Source organism: Mercenaria mercenaria, unplaced genomic scaffold (assembly GCF_021730395.1).
Source record: "Mercenaria mercenaria strain notata unplaced genomic scaffold, MADL_Memer_1 contig_1749, whole genome shotgun sequence".
In the NCBI taxonomy this organism is placed as follows: Eukaryota; Metazoa; Mollusca; class Bivalvia; order Venerida; family Veneridae; genus Mercenaria; species Mercenaria mercenaria.
Genome location: NW_026459750.1, coordinates 4540 through 22630, shown reverse-complemented (window position 1 = coordinate 22630; position 18091 = coordinate 4540). Strand labels below are relative to the sequence as shown.

Below are 18091 nucleotides of genomic sequence, written 5' to 3'. Positions count from 1 at the left end.
AGAAAAGAGATTTTGACCACCTGTACAATTTTTAACAGATTTCAGAAGTTATCTTGTATAATCTTTACCATGATCCACTCACCTATTTGTTTTTGTTTTTAAAGCTTAGCAAAGAAAATTTGTTCAAGCAAGCAACTTACCCCAGGTAAGCGATATAGGCACTTTTGTTCCTATGGAAGCGCCCTGGTGCCAACAGAATGATTTATAGTAAGATCTAAAAAGGCAAACGCTATAATAAATTACGTAAATACTTAAAGTTTGCTAAATTTTCATTCAGATTAGGTTTTAAAATTTAGTAGTTATTTAATTAAAGACGCTTCTGCCAGAAGGTATATCAAAACCCGATTTTTGTGTCGGCTAAACGCTGAAAGCGTTTGACGAGTCCTTGCTATCGCCCGATTTCTCATTCTCATTAAATAGCCTCACAACATAGCGAATAGATGTAGTTCCATTAGACTGTCTCTAATTTCAAAGAGTTCATTGATCGGATGAAGTTCAGTTATGTCAATCCCATTTGCTATGACCAATATACGATGTAATCTGTCAAATTTATGAAGTGTAATTGTGCAATACTCAAATAAAGCCACGTATTTTCTTCCGCGGTAACTCATTAAGCATAAACACGCATAACGATTCTGCGGGATTTGGTAATACATTTGCGCATATGATTATGGTGACTAATTTTATGCCCTTTTGTCACAAAATAGCAATTATGATATTCACAAATTCAAATAAAAACTGCATATTAATTTATTAGCCAAATTATCCATTTGTTACCCTGTCCGTTTCAAAAAATAATCTTTAAAATCATTGCGCAAATAACAAATTTATTGCGCTGTGCATTTCATGAATTGCGCAGGCTTACCAAGCTTGCGTAACATCCAGTGAAAGACAAAATATAGTTCCAGAACATACTGCTAGTATCTTATTGAGTCGGGTACCTCTGAAAGCATTGGAATGTCTCTTATCAAAGAGTTTACCACATCGGTGAAATTAAATTATGACAGCTTCATTTTAAATGGCCCGAAATAGATATGTGCAGTACGTTAATTCTTCCGGGAGACTTCGCGGATGAATCATAATTACATTCTGGGCACTTGTCGGCGAACACACTTGACCTGTTTATAACAACGCTTCTACGACTTTACGCTTGAAAATAGGGACTTCGGTTCAACGAAAAAATACTACGAAGATCGGCCAGATCAAAATGAAGCAAAATCGCGAGTGGCGAAAAATGCAAACGTGGTTCGGATAATTGGCTTACGATTCAGGTCGCCAAAACAAATGAAACCGTCAACCATTCTGCGTTTCATGATGACACATGGGTTGAATTTTGCAGTCACTAAGCGGATAAATTATCGGGAAAAGAAGCTCTTACTGGTTTGTTTAATTACTACTGATTTTAAAAATGATTTTATTTCCTATTTTTCGAGAAATAAACAAATCGGCGAAACATTAAATTGTATTTTCTTGTAGTTTTTGAAATCGAAAGTAGATCGTCTATGTTAGACTGCGTTGACGAAACGAAACATTTACTTTTTATGAAATGATTTAAATAAGAGGTAATATCACCGTAAACTTCAATGTCAGATACTGCCAATTGCTGATAAACTGTCTTCGTGTCATCACAATTTGTAAAACATATTGTTGACACTGGAGATTTTGGCGGTATAAAGAAAAGTGTAATCGTATCCGGATATAATATTTTGGGTAAATATCGAGCTGTGTTATGAAATTTTAACATTCAAGTAACAGAAATGATAGATATTATTGTAACAGAAATGATTCTAGAATTCATTTTTATAACACATACATAGAATCTATATCAGACTTATATTCTAGTCCTGAGGCATGATCTGAAAGTGAAAATATGAAGTGACAGCCATTCATACTTTGGATATCGTAATACTAAAAACAATCTAGGTTATATTTAGAAAGTGAAACATAAAATTTTCAGTTAGAAATCGCACCAAAGGCTGTATCAAGGGTCTACATTTTCAAAATTTTCTTGTGGTGATACCCCAAACCCTACTTGCAGGCGGGGGTATCCTCCCACACCCTCCCCCCCCTCCCCCCCCCATATTGCCACTTTACAGTTTGATACATGTGCCCTTTTACCGACTGCCACAATGCCCATTTCAAAATCTGACTGCAGTTCAAAGCGGGAAGCAACACCCCTCCCCACACCCACCCAGCTACCGACCACGTAAAAATGGCTCAAACATTTTTCAGCCCAGTCTGGGCCTGTCTGTCTACCTGAATCAAAATGGATATTTGAAAGTGCATGGACTTGGGGACTACTGACATGGTTTTGAAGGGGTTAACAGGTCTGAAAGAGAATAAATGATGGTTTTAACTAAAAAAGAACTGCATTTATTAATATCGGTTATCTTTTCCGAAATTGGTAGTTAGTATGAGTAACTTCCCTTAGTTTCGAATGCGCAATTTTCCTGTCAGAGTAAACATTCATGACACTACATATTGACACTCAGCAACATTTACATATCTATAAACGCAAAAGTAAGTATACTTTAAATTCACATCACTTATAATATGATTGAACAATACCTAGCGTGTGACACGGTTTTCGCCAAGCCAGTTATCTGTAAAATATCTGAACAGTTCTTTCGTCCATCCGTTACAAATTATATGTGACAATCCGCGCTATAACTTATGAATTTCAATATATAAATTGTCATATTCAAATTTTATCATGTGCGAATATATACCAGCCGATAATTGCCTGTTTTGGTAATGCCGGAGGCAAATGTTTACTGGAAAAAATATATATAGTCATGGGCAGTATCTTAGTGTCAGCTGTAAAATTGTAGATTGTACTTTCAACATTGTTATTTTTGCGAACCACTCTTCAATTTTAGAGAAATATATTGGGTTTAAATACTTGTATAATGTCAATCAAAGTTTTACTAGGCATCGATTGAATGTCAATTTCATCTATTGTAACAAAATCTCTGTTCAGTAGGGGAAAAAACTAAAAACAAACTGAAACTGGTAGAATATTATGCGGATGTGGTTTACAAATTTCGTAAGGTTTTGGGTCATGGAAATTTTCTAATTGTATTTGGGTAAGTTATAAAACCTTTTATTAAAAGAGATTATGACCCAACTAAATTTAGACACACCGCATGTTTTTTGTTTAGTTTTTCTCTTTGATTGTGTCTGGCGGAACAGGTGGAGCACTCTATGATAGGTAATTCTTAAATCCCACCAGGACTGAACTTCTTTTTATTTTTAACTTCTGGCTTGTTTCGTCGGACACTTTAGGAGATGTTCTCCTTGTTGCTATGTATTCTGCAAAGGCACTGAGTACATGTGACTTTGGTTCTTAAGAATTGATTTTTATATAACTTTACAAGAGTTTTTTTGCGTTTTACATACATGCCTTCTGTTGCCATTGCGTGTGTTCGAGATTCCTCTGATGGGGATTATTTTTATTTAAACTGTCCTGTAACTTTGGAACATGGTGGAGGTAAGGGTGAGGTTAGGTTTAAGTTTAAGCTCCCCAGCGTTTGATTTGCTGTTGACCGTTCCAGTTGCAAGGCGGTGTACCACTTTATATGTTCGTTTTGTCCTAGTGTATGTGCGATGGGCGTGTATACATCCCGCAGCGATATAGGGCCATCATGGCACTAACTAAGGGTAGGGGAGGCTACTTCTTTTAACTTGGCTTTCCTCGTTGCATAATAATCCTACAAACGCCTATATAAAAACTACTGACTACCGGAACGAGTTAATAACTGATACATAAGTCTTACTTAGTTCAACGTACAACTTACTAACTTCTTCGTAGGACTAAGTAACCCCTACGTAAGGCGTGTTACCTCGTACGTATGTAACTCTACGTATATGACTTTACGTACTCTTGCATTGGATACAATAACTCAAACTTGTGATTTACTAACTCCTTCACCCGGCTTAGTAACACACGTAGGACTAAGTAAATCCAACGAAGGACATAAGACCTTCCACATAATGACTTAGTAATTCCACATGCAACTCACCAACACCTACGAACGCCTTTCATCTGTCTCCTACATGCGACTTACTCTCTTCTACACAGGACATAATAACTTCTAGCATATGACTTACTAACACCTATGTAGGACTTACAAAGGAGTTGCAGATTACGTGAGTAAGGAGTTAGTAAGTCATATGCATCAGTTATTATGTTGTATTTTGGTGTTAGTTTTAAAAGTCCTACATAAGTGTAACTATGTCGTGCGTATGAGTAAGGAAGGCGTATATGGGCGTTAGTAAGTAATACGTAGGAGTAACTATGTCGTACAAAGGCCTTTCTGCAAGTCTTTCTGCTATATGTATTAAGTAAAAGAAAAATAATAATATCATTGTCTGAAACAGCTTGCATGATTTTAAACTGACTTCCGGCAAGTGTTTCTTAGGGACCTATATTATATCAAAAATGCTTACTTATTTCCGATTTGTAAAAGGCATGGTCACAAGGGCTAGTCATACTTTTTTAATGCAGTCTCTGAACAATGGTCAGATTTTGAAATAATTTCAAGTATGTACACTCAAGGACTTTAGAAACACCCCATCTAATGATCTATGCATTTAGAAAAACTGATCGAAAAAAATATTTGTGAAATACGTAAATTCATGAAATATACTTTAATAATAATTTGAAGAGTGTTAAGGTGGTAATTTTTCTGTTAAACGAAGCGCGATTACCACCCAAGAAGCTCATCATGCCATGAATTCCCAGTCCAATATTACCACTTTAGATTTTCGCAGTAGCGAACTATGGCAGGTCTATATCTGCATGTAGTTCTCGTGTGGCTATCGGTTAGTAACGTTATCGTATTCACATTAACCGTTAATTATAGGCTATAGCATTTAGTTTTATCCATCGGTATTCAAGAAATTAGAAGTATTAAAGACCCACAAATACCTACTTGGTGCAAATAATTCTGGTAATACTGGTATAATTCAACTATTCCACAAGATGATAGGTGGGCAATCTATGCCCTCTTTACACAACTTCATCTGCAAACTTATTCAGCCATTCTCTTCTCAGTATAATATTATAACTATCTTACACTATAGAAACAAAGTGTGGTCTAAACTCATCTTAATAAATGAAGTATCGGAGATACTACTACATTAATTGGATGATATATTTATTCATTAAATACATTGTCTTAGCCTTATATCTGTTATTGTCAAATTGTAACTAGGTACTTGTTATTTCTCATTTCTCCATACAAAATGTGATACTTACCATCTGACATGGAATTACAACAATCTGAATGAAGTACTTGATTTTCTGAACGAAGATTTGAAAATGACCCGTGCACATTCTTCTTCTGTATATTTTGGATTTCCAATATTGCAATATTTTATTTTCGAAAATCTGTTTTTATTTGAACCAATCAGAGGACTTGTTTCAACAAGCATCCGGCTGAACCATCGAAACAGCGTCGACTGTCAAAGAGTAAGAAAAATATGAAGTTAGTCCGGGACTCGAACCCGGGATCCTTCGCTTACAGTGCAATCGCCCTACCGACTGAGCTAACTGGCTAACTGACACTTTACGTGACCAAGTCCGTACCATGACCATGATTTCTCGCAAAATACGAGAGAGTAGTCGCGATGTGGCCATCATGAGAATTGTAAATATGAAAAAAAAACAGGCTAAATATAGATTTTAAAACTTACAAAATGTTTTAAGTAAGCCTTCCGATTGGCTAGTGGAAAGGTCGACAGAATGAGACTATCAATAGCACGTCTTCAGATCCTAAGCGTAGCGTAATAGGAGATGTACTTAAGCCAGATTGGTAAATACAAATGATTACAGTTATTTTGTGAGGTGTCTTTAAGTTAACTTGACAATAGCCACTACTGACCTTGACATTCTATAGGGAAAAATACATGTATATATAACTCTCAAAATATACTAAGCATTTAGAATTGAAGCTCAAATGGGAGCTGGCACTATTAGTGACAAAATCCCCCGAAGTGTGCCCAAGAATGCGACAGTTGTCTGCGCAAAATATGCCAGAATACGTAGGTATGACTCATTTTGGGACCAGATAAAAAGACTCTCTGAAGGTAACCTTGACCTTGGGGCTAGAGTCTGGGTCTTGAGCATGACACACCAACTCATCGTATGGAAGAATTGTGACAGGTATTTTTTGATGAATTGCAGAGTAATTGACTTGACAAGAAGCATAAAATGTTAACATTTGTCTTCTAATTCTTACCTTGACCTTAAAGCTAGGGGTCTTGGGCCTGTGTCTAAAACGTCATTTCAATATAGGGAAAATATATGCCATGTAATTTTTAAATCTCTTCATGGATGGAAGACAAGAAACACAAAAGGTACACCGTTGACCTCTAAATATGACCTTGACCTCAGAGCTAGTGGTCTGGTTGTTATGCGTGACACGTTATGAGGATTACTTATGCCATGTAATTTCGAAATTCCTTGATGAATGATAGAGTTACGAACAGAACATGAAACAGACCCTATTAACCTTTGACTTGACTTCTAAGTGTAAACTTGATCTTTGAGCTAGAGGTCTAGGTCTTGCACGTAACACATTGCCACATTATGGTACACATTTATGCCAAGTTGTTTCACAATCCCGTCCGGGATAACGGAGTTATACACCGGACACGAAAAGGATCCTATTAACTTATTACTTCTAAGTATGACCTTGGAGAAAGGGATCTGGGTCTTGTACACGACACTGTCTGATTATGGTTAATATTTATACCAATATATTTCAAAATCCTTTCATGGACCGGACACGTAAACAGACCCTGTTCACATTTAAACTTTAAGTTTGACCTTGACCTTGGAGCTAGGGGTATATAGGTCTTGCAAAATAATTTCAGTGATGAATGGCAAAGTTACGAACCGGACACGAAACAGACCGAATTACCGTTTGACTTCTAAGTGTGACCTTGACCTTGTACCTAAGGGTTCGAGTATTACACGTGAAACGTCAACTTAAGGTTAATATTCAGGCCAAATTATTTCAAAATTCCTTAATGGATGGCAGAGTTACAGCCCGGACAATATTTTAGAAAGTTACGGCCGGACGGCCGGCCGGACAAAGCGATCTTAATATGCTCCCCTTTGGGGGCATAAAAGTCAAAGAAAATAGTGTAGTGTAAATGAAAAAAGTAATTTGCAGAAACATCGTTAAAAAATGTAAAGATGCTATTGATAAATAAAAACCTAAAACTATCAACAGCTTATGTAGAATTCTTGAAGTAGATATCTACTTAATAACTTAATAATAACATAATTTATTAACAAAGCATCGGAAGCACCGCGGACAAGGCAAATTGCAGACTCGATTTGATTGAGACCGCGTTAGCTCTAGTTGGTTTAATTTGCACAATAGCCAGCAGTGTACATGTATTTAGATAATTTAATTTACAACCATGCTTTGCACAGAATGTCACGGATCAGAGTGACAGACTGGCTATATTCATCACTACAACCCGGTAAACTCTAGGGAATCTAAAGTGGTAGTATATTCATGGCATGGTTTGGTTATGTTTTTACTCTGATATATATTCGGTTGTCGTCGTCGTCGGATAATATCGAACATCCGTTTAAGTCGTTACACTGTTAAAAGATAAACTGTCCAGTTTGTCCAATAATAAAAGAAAAACTGATTATTACGTTGCAACACGCGAACGTATGTTACGATGACGTAATTTAAGACGTTCATAGAGCAGCAGTATGTATAGTTTGATTTTGGTGACTTACCCATAGCAATAAAACTGGTTAGTGTTTGAAGTGTTCACTGTATAGCGTTTCAATTTCTTTTGAGAAACGCCTATTTTTAAGACGAATAAATGTCAATGCTGATATTTATTTAGAGATCCTTACTTTACTAAGTGATCTGGGGTCATCATGACCATCTTTTGTTATATTTCAGTTATTCTTATCCGAGAGAATTCCATTACAAGTATTAATTGAAGGATGTCAATGAGAGGAACTATTCTGGCTGTACATGTATTAACATTTTTTGTTGTTGGAGTAAACGCAGGATTGCAATTTGACACTGCGAGACAACTATCTGGTCCATTAACTAATTTTGTATCGCATGATGGCAAATTTTTTATCGGAGGTACAGACAGGCTCTACGTACTGAACGATAATTTAGGTATTATTCAGACAGCAAATACTTGTAAAATTTCAACTTCCGAGTGCGATAATGTGAACAAGATATTACTGATACACAAGGATTGGTTAATAACATGTGGGACTGGTAATAATGGAACATGTGAAATTAGAAATACATCGGATGTAGCGTTGGTAAGTCATGCACATTATACTTTGAAAGTTTCAACTGATATACGAAGACCGGCTCAAGCTTTGATAACCAAAGATACTACTTTGACAATTGCTATCACATTTGGAGAAGGTATAGAACTGCTTTCATATTCCGACACTGTGGCTTATAGATATGCTATTAGTACCAGGGAATTACCGACATTTTCTCTAGTGCGTAGCCATGATCGTATAAAATATCTTCAGCTACAAATTGAGAAAGCTACAGCAAAAGATTACCTGATATACTACAAAGCAAGTTTTCAGAATAATTGGATGACGTATTTTGTAACAAATCAAAAGCAGTATGTAGGATCAGACGAATACGTGTCAAAGTTAGTAAGAATCTGTCAAAATGACACGAGTTATGATTCGTATACAGATATTGTTTTACACTGTGAGCATAAAGGCCTAACTTACAACTTGATTCAAAGTGCTATTCTTCTTGACACTTCAAGTACGCAATCAAGCAAGATCTTCGTCGGATCATTTACACGTGGAAATGATCCTGAGAATCCACAAGGTGACAGTGTGGTTTGTGTGACAAAACTACAGTTCTTAGATAAAGAAATTATGGATGCGAAGAAAGAGTATGCAGTTTCATGTGAAAACATTGAAAATGCGAGACGGTATCTTCAATCGAATAAGAGAGATCATATGTGTATATCTGAACAGGTTAGCTTTATGTCACTTCTTTCATAAATGGCATTGTCTTAAATGTTAACAGCAAAATCGAAGCGGGTTTTTAAAAGAACATAGATTTATTGCATTCATATTAAGGTTTTGCAAGTACAGCAACATAAACCTTTCACATTTTCGTTTTACAGGAATATAGAGAAAGCGATTTTAAATGCATTGTTGCACTGTATCCATATCGCTACGTTATAGGCAAAACTGTTTTTGCAATGGAGTCAAATATCAAGTTTGTGAATAAAGATGGTATCTTTACAACACTATATGGGGCAATTTACAATGGCAAACAAATCGTGATGTTAGGTACATCGACTGGAAAGCTTATTCAAGTAAGTACAACAGTGCAATAGAATAAATGTTAACATATGACTTGATTTTCGCTATAGCTAGTCAGCGGTCCGATTATTATACGCTACTATATAAAATAGGGATATCAAAAAGCAACAAGGATACGTAAACTGTCTCCGAATTCGAATTCTATATAAAATCATATAAACGAATCATCTCTGATCTAAGATAAAAGTAAAAGAAAAACAAGTAGCCCGTTATGCTCTTTTTTCAGCAATGAAAATGAAACATTTATTCTGGAGATGTTATAATGACAAAAATACATCATCTCTTGAAACTAACTATAATTAGTTCTCTTTCTTATAATTATATGAAAATAAAATGATATTTGGATACGGAAACAAAGACCATACATCAACAGCAGAAACCCTAAAACTGATCTATATTAAAATGTTAGTCTATCAATGTGATATGCTTAACTATTCTCGAACAGTATCGGTATCATATCACTATAATTTCATTATAGTGTAGACAAAGAGACGACCACACTCAATACAGATATCAAAAAGAAACAAAAAATACAGACGTAATTTAGATTAAACAAGACGGTTAAATAATGGACACTTTAGAGGTATCATTTGCAAAAAATTGTCGTGTGGTCGGCCAACTTTTGTCGTATCCTCATACTGGCGTGTCTTTGTGCTGCCATGGCTGGGACGGTTACACGACGGCATTACGAAAAGATATATAATTATTTAATGTTGTCGTTCTGGCGGTGGATAAAACACGAAAGACGGCATAGCAAAAAGAATAAGCCATTTGCCTTTCATGCAGTGAGAAGAAACAGTAAACAGAATGAAAAAATAGCCATTTTCTACATAATAAGCATATAGAACTCCTAAATCGAACTATGTGAAGGACCTTTAATTTGAATCGTTACATCGACGTAAACAACTACAAAAGGGACAACATCCGTGGATTAAGTTGTATCATTAAACATATTAACAATATTTTAATTATTTTTTGCAAGATGAATCTTTTGAAGAATCTTTCACTAGAAATCTACGCAAGAGAGGTTGTTGATGATATTCTTCCAATCAGGGCGATTTACACCAAAGATGAAAATGCGATATATGTGATGAATAGCCGCCGCGTACGTATATATAATACAATATTCGCATTATCTATGCGTTAAGTTTTCTTTATCTAATTTGAATCTCGCAATTCACATAATAGTTTGTGATTCGAAATACAATCTTAAAACATTTTATGAAATATACAGTTTGCCATTCAAATTGTAAATCAACTAGCTGTTCGAAAGTCAGTATGTCGTTCTTAAAACACACTTCAAAATGTTTTGCAGTCTACATCCGCGATTCGATATGCAAAATGAAGTTTTATTAGCATTTTACATATAATTTTTACCCTTCACAAGGATTTTTTTTTATTTAAGGTTTAAAATTTTACACACAAGACTTGTCATGTCCCTTGTGAATTATTCCACAGGTTTGTAACAGATTTAGAGTGTTTAAATATATTCAGACATGGTTCTTCAGTTAGATAAGACGTAATTTGAATAATCTATATTTAACATTATTTTGGCAGGTAATAAGATATTTAAACACTAATTGCTCGGAGTTCCAAACTTGTGCTAAAACAATGGCCTTGAGAAACCCTCTATGCGGCTGGTGTATATTTTCAGAAAGGTAATTAAATTGATTATAGCAATGCCAAATTGACAGGAATTTTAAATATTGCCACTTTAAACTACCTGCTATACATGTTGTCGACCAGTGTGGTTCGGTTACTTGTAACGCAGTACCTATCAGCAGTTTCTAACTGGCACATGAAATTAGCTCCTATATGAACTCGTGTGTTCGGGTTTAGCATCTTTCTCAACAAATTTCCAGTCACGAAGTACGGTGTCTACTTGTAGTAGTAAGCAGCAAAATGCTCAACTTTATTTTGCTGCCTCACTGTAATGTCACGAGGCACAAAATATGAAACCCCTCCCAGTCAAAGTATTCAGACAACGGACTTTCCATCCCTAGAGCTGCGCACCAAACGAGGAAGCTGCTACTACCAATTATGTCTTTAGTATAACACGGTCATGGAGCAAACCCGCGAACTTCCATACGCGAAGCGAACGCTCTGCCACTTAGTCTAGGCTACCAAGACGGTACAGAACATCTTTATGACCCAAAACTCACGAGCAGCCTTTATAATTATCAATTAATAAGGTAGTACGATTATATGGTGTTATTTAATTTAGTGTAGAATTTTGTTCTAAGCAATTTGAACTATATGAACTTTATGTATCCGTTCCAATTCATTTCAGAGCTACGAGATATTCTGAGTGTTCCGATGCTTCCAACCACTGGTTGTCGTCTCATCAGGAATGCGTGTTACTTTCAGTTGAACCACCAGGAATTCCTGCCACTACATTGTCAAAACATTCAAATGTAACTGTAAGTTTGAATAGCAAAAGTAGTGTAGGGCATCTCATTAGACCACTTGTTTACCTCTTTATCTATATAAAGCCGCCATCTTGGATTAGAAGGAGGAGTCAATTTTCGGGATGGGACTCAATTGGAAGAAATGACTTCACGTTGATATGCTTGTCCGCCATTTTAGATTTATGTAGAGAAAATGTTTGAGAAATCAATAGAAACTCAGGTGAAAAAGTATCAGCGTTATAACTCAAAAATGTGCAGGATTGAAACAACGCAACAAACTAGAACTTCCCATGTTAGATATTGATCCGGCATTTAACCTCTCCCTCACCTAAAATGCGTACCTCAAGGACAGTACTACAGATCGAGAGGTAGCGTTGCTTCAATTCATTATCGTCACATAAGAGCTGACTCCTAGTGCATGCTGAATCTAGGATGTCGTTAGACCAGCTTAGTACAAACATTTAAGTGACACGGTTAGCTTGTACAAGGTAATTGAAGCAACGCTAACTTGGGCCATGTCAACTTTCGATTCGTAGTACTGAGTTCTTGATGTACGCGTTTTAGGTGAGGGAGTGGTTAGATAGCGGCTCATTATCTAACATGGGAAACTCTAGTTTATTGCGTTGTTTCAATTCTGCACATTTTAATTATAACGCTGATCAGATCAGTACCTTGATTACCTTGATTCTTCTGAGTCTTCTTAAGTCGACGACTTGTATACTCGCCCTATACTACACTATCTCTCTTCAAATTCAAGGCATTACGCTGAATATAAAAGATATCTGACCTTTCATATGAAAGTCTTCTGTAAAATAAGGATGTCTGCTTAATACAACTTTGTTTTTATAAATACTTTATATTATATCTACTTACCTTAGTTTCAAATGACTTCTAAAAGCATATTAACGTGACGTCATTTCGTTCAAATGAGTCCCATCCAGAAAATTGACTGAGCCCAATCTAAGAAGGCAGCTTTATAAAGACAAAGAAGGAAGCAAGTGGTCTAAAAAGATGCCCTCCACTACTAGCAAAGTCTTGTTTTTTCAAGATTCAAGATAACTTAAATGTTCTATTTGTTAATAAAATAAAGTTTTATGTCATTTAATTATTAAACCAGATTTATATAGCGCCCTTTCGATGATCAATTTCACATTCAAAGGCGCTTTACATACATGTAGTTCAAATGCAGCCACATAGGGCGCATAATTCATCCTCTACTAGTACAGACTCAGAGCGATCTGACCAGAGGGACAGATTGAGACAAAGCCCCTACGACAAAGAGATCAGAAATCAGATAAGGCTTGTCCGACTAACTTAGCTTAGCTCGTTGCGAATAGACAGCCTGGTTCTTTAACATGCCCAGTATATAGCACTGATACACGCAAGGATTGCCTGGGTTCCTGACCAGTACACCTCTAGTTGGGTGGGAAACAATGAAAAGCGTTTCTGAAAATTCCCGAGTAGCTGCCGGGGATCGAACCCCCGACCTCAGGATTGGAAGGCCAGTGTGCAAACCACTGAGCTATCCGTCCACCACTTTAACGCATTTGATATGTTTTCAGGTCACTTTAACAGTTCGAAACTTTCTTACAAAACAGAACAACGGTATGTACACTTGCAGGTTCACTCGAGAGTCGCACTTAATTAATATTACGACAGCCCGACAAATAACCATGACTACGGTTGTCTGTGAAATACCACCAGTATACGGTAAATATATATTACTTTATAGAAAACATATTGATAAATTTTCATGCTGTAGTGCATGTATTTTATTATATACAGACATTAGGTTGTTTTTATTTTCAAAAATAGTTATTTGTACTCATCTGTTTAAAATAGCTCGTTTTATTCTCATAATTGCATAGTTGTCAGGACCGTAGCACAGATAGAGAACCTTGCCTCCTTCAGATTTTGTAGAGGTCTAGATATTTCAATTAGCCGTTTTATGAAATAAAGCTACTTCAGATATTTATAGGCGGTTAACTTTGTATTGGGAAATATGTCCCGGTTCTTCAGCTTAAAATATTGCTCGGCATTAGGAGCGCAATATTCTTCCGCTACAGAATGAGTACACATTTCCAAAGACACTTGGGGACCAGCACCTCTCCCCTTCCCAATACGCCCCTGCCAACCTTCAGCCAATATAGATTTGCCTTTTAAAACAGACTGAGCACATGTCTCAATCATACAACAACTTCTGTTACATTTTCAACATGTTTAGAACACTCCCATATACTACCAATGCTCAGAAAAAGAAAACATGTTTTATCGCATTGGTAGTAAATTGTAATTTTTAAAACATGCTGCATTTGTAACAAAACATATTCAGTGTTTCAGATATGTGCTCAATGTGTTTTAAAAGACTAAAAATACTGGCAGATGCGGGAAGAGGAGTGGAGGTGGGGGATGGTTTGACCTCCAAGTGTCTGTGCACATTTCCCGATGAAAGATAATATTTGATTACATGCTTATCTACACGTATAAATATGATATAAATATTATGAATTTATTAATATTCATATTTGAATGATATTGAAAAATACTAAACTATATAAATGATTTAATGCAACGACATACATTAAATTACGTTACGCAGTTAAGGGGAAATGGGACAGTTGCCTATATGTATATGTGCAAATATTTTCCTACGGACAGAATTTCTTTAAACTTTGTGTACTGACTGAGTATCAAGTTTAAAACGGAAATATATATTAAAAATCATAGGTACTCTCGCTTGATCTTGAATTATCTGCCCTTGAAAATCAGAAAATATTAAAAAAATCCAATTAAAAGGGCAGATAATTCAAGATCAAAGCAAGAGAACTGTGTATTTTGAATTTGAATTATATTTCTGTTCCAGACTTCATTTGCAGTCAGTATATAAAGTTTAAAGAAATTCGGTCCATGTGAAAGACTAGGACTTTGCGGTATCATTTTGTCATGTTCATAGTTAAGGACATTTGCAACAGTCGCTATATGGACATGGGGCAAACATTTTCTTTTGAAGGAATTTCTTCTTTAAACATTTTTACTGACAGAGAATCAAATCAAAAACTGAAATATGAAATTAAAAAACCCATAGGGATCCAGCCTTGGTCATGAATTATCTGCCCATGAATGTCGGAAAATACTGAAAAAAAATCTACTTTCAAGGGCAGATAATTCAAGATCAAGCCTGGGTACCTATGATTTTTTATACATATTTTCGTTTTAAACTTGTTTCCCAGTCATAACACAAAGTTTAAAGAAATTCTGCCTGTAGGAAATTTTTTGCCCTATACACATATAGGCAACTGTCGCATTTCCCCTTAATGTGAAAATCAGGCGTCATTGTACGGAAAATATTGACGTTTCCGGTACCATTTTAACTTAACGGGGAGTTGAAACGTGTATGTAATAAGTGCTCTCTATTAATAAGATCATTTCTTGCAAGCAGTTTTTTTCAGAAGCAATATGTCAGAGTAGAGAAGTAGCCTTTGAGAACCAGTTGAGCCTGGGAAATCAAATAATGCTTAACAGATTTTATTCGTCTTTATATTGAAAGATCGTTTCAAGAATAACTATTTTCCATCAGGGTACAAACAAACAATTTTGTTACAAGTTCCCAATCATTACGTTGATCTATCATTGTAAAAAAACGATCTACTACTCAGTCAGACAGTAAGTCAGCAAGTTACATTTTCGTATGGGGTTATGTAATTATTGTTTGAACACCAGTGATGTATTTGTTGAAGAAAAAAATGATACATTTCATGAATATTTAGGCTTTTGCGATTAAGTTAACATTCAGACAGAAAGTAGAAATTGTTACATTTTTGATTTATGAATGAAACTAGGAAGCTTTGCACATATTACACATGCATCGCTTATAGTCAGATATGTACTTTTAAGCTACCAATATTTATTAAAGAAACTGCTGCAAAACAAGAACGCTTAATATATGAAATGCAAGCAGTTTTACACAATTAAAAAGCTTGTCTGTTTCAGATAACAGAAAAAAACCGCAGGGAATGAATTCTAACGGTAAACAGTTCCAGGAGGGGTTGGGTCTCAAGTAAAACCTGGCTACATTTTTCATCCTGGCAAACATTTTGTTTGTATATATCGCAATTTTGTTTCTATTTAAAGTTCATACAGAAGCTACTATTGAACTACTACTAAAGACTAATTTAGGAACTACAGCTGTACTTTCTTCGGCACCGTTTTTATATTTTGAATGCGGTTACTTCAAAAGGTAATGTATGATTCTAAAGACTTAAAGCAAAATTAAGTGAGCTTTGGCGAGAAAGATAAGAGAAAATATTTTGCAACGAATATCATCCGGTTAAACATTATCATTCCAGATTGCTGTTTTTCATAAACTTGCCAAATAAGAAAGATCTCTGTATGTCCATTTTTTGTATAACAAGAGGACCCTGATGGTCCTGAATCGCTCACCTGTCTCCACCTGACCCAATTTTCATGAAGATCCATTGAAAAATATGGCTTCTAGAGAGGTCATAGGGTTTTTCCATTATTTGACCTAATGACCTAGTTTTTGAAGGCACATGACCAAGGTGAACATTCTCACCAATTTTCATGAAGATCTCATGAAGAGTATGGCCTCTAGAGAGGTCACAAGGTTTTACTAGTTTTATACTTACTGGCCTAGTTTTGACAACACGTGACCAAGTTTCAAACTTTCTCTAGATATCATCAAGATGAACATTAAGACAAATTTTCATGAAGATCCATTGAAAAATATGGCCTCTAGAGTGGACTAAAGGTTTTTCTATTTTTAGACCTACTGACCATAGTTGACCCAGTTTCGAACTTCATCTAGATATCATCAAGATGAATATTCAGACCAACTTTCATACAGATCCTATGAAAAATATGGCCTTTAGAGAGGTCACAAGGTTTTTATATTATTTGACCTACTGACCTTGTTTTTGACGGCACGTGACCCAGTTTAGTGAGGTCACAAGGTTTTTCTATTTTTAGACCTACTGGCCTAGTTTTTGCTGCAGTTGACCCAGTTTCGAACTTGACCTAGATATCATCAAGGTAAACATTCAGATCAACTTTCATACAGATCCCTTGAAAAATACGGCCTCTAGAGAGGTCACAAGGTTTTTCGATTATTTGACCTACTGACCTAGTTTTTGAAGGCACGTAACCCAGTTTCGAACTTTTTCTAGATATTATCAAGTTGAACATTCTGACAATTTTCATGAAGATCCATTGAAAAGTATGGCCTCTAGAGAGGTCACAAGGTTTTTCTATTTTTAGGCCTACTGACCTAGTTTTTGACCGCACGTGACCCAGTTTCAAACTTGACCTAGGTATCATCAAGATAAATGTTCTGACCAACTTTCATAAAGATCCCATGAAAAATGTGACCTCTAGTGTGGTCACAAGCAAAAGTTTACGGACAGACGGACGCACGGACGACTGACGACGGACGCCACGCGATAACAAAAGCTCACCTTGTCACTTTGTGACAGGTGAGCTAAAAACTTATGTCAAGTATGAACAATCTCGAGAGTATACGATTGTGTTATGATTGTGTTATTATATTAACTATGTTAAATGTGATATAAAAATACGGTAAATTGAATTGAAACAGACAACTATTTACTCCCCTGGACACAACATCTATTGAAGTAGACTAGGCTCAGTCATGATACAGATTAGAGCAGTATAGAAATCGATTTCTGTCAGTTCATATTGATTTGAAAAATAATTTTTATTTGAAGGTATATAATAAAAGCGTATTGTTCATTTGATGAATGTTGACATATGTTTTAGGTGTACCGAATGCGTAAGTACCAGTGGTGCGAACTGCTTCTGGTGTTCAAAAACTGCAACCTGTCAAATGCCGAATTCATGTTCTCTGGAGTCAATCTCAGAAGTCAGTAACTGCTTAATTTTAGTTTCAAAATAGAAACTATTTTTACTTTGATCTTTAAAATAGTAGTATTGGAAAATCATGATATCCATAAATTCAAAAGTGCCGTAGATTTTTAATAACAATTAGGTAACAAGGAACTGAAGTTTAAAATCAAGGTGGGATAAGATACATTTCGATTCTAATCGAATAAAAAACAACGGCCTAACCAAATTTTGAAAAGTAACAAAATCACACAAACAAAATCGAAGTAAGATAACGTTTAGCTTTTAGGTAATAAGAGTCATAAGCAATGGAAATATTAGTCTTTGCAACATCCACTAAAATAAGTATTACGATAGAGCATGGCGCTTGGTGAAATACAGTAATAAGTCATAGCTACTTGCAAGCAATTCAGGTCTCTTCGTCAGCTGTGTGATTCAAAATTTC

The 18091-nt window shown here is 35.7% G+C and overlaps 1 long non-coding RNA gene across 1 annotated transcript; it reads left to right on the top strand.

Moving 5' to 3' along the window:
- The first annotated feature begins 13337 nt into the window (after positions 1–13337).
- Positions 13338–17663, top strand: LOC128551833 (uncharacterized). Its single transcript, XR_008368903.1, has 3 exons — positions 13338–13479; positions 15901–16006; positions 17563–17663. It is a non-coding gene; the product is annotated as an uncharacterized LOC128551833 (long non-coding RNA).
- Positions 17664–18091: the final 428 nt, after the last annotated feature.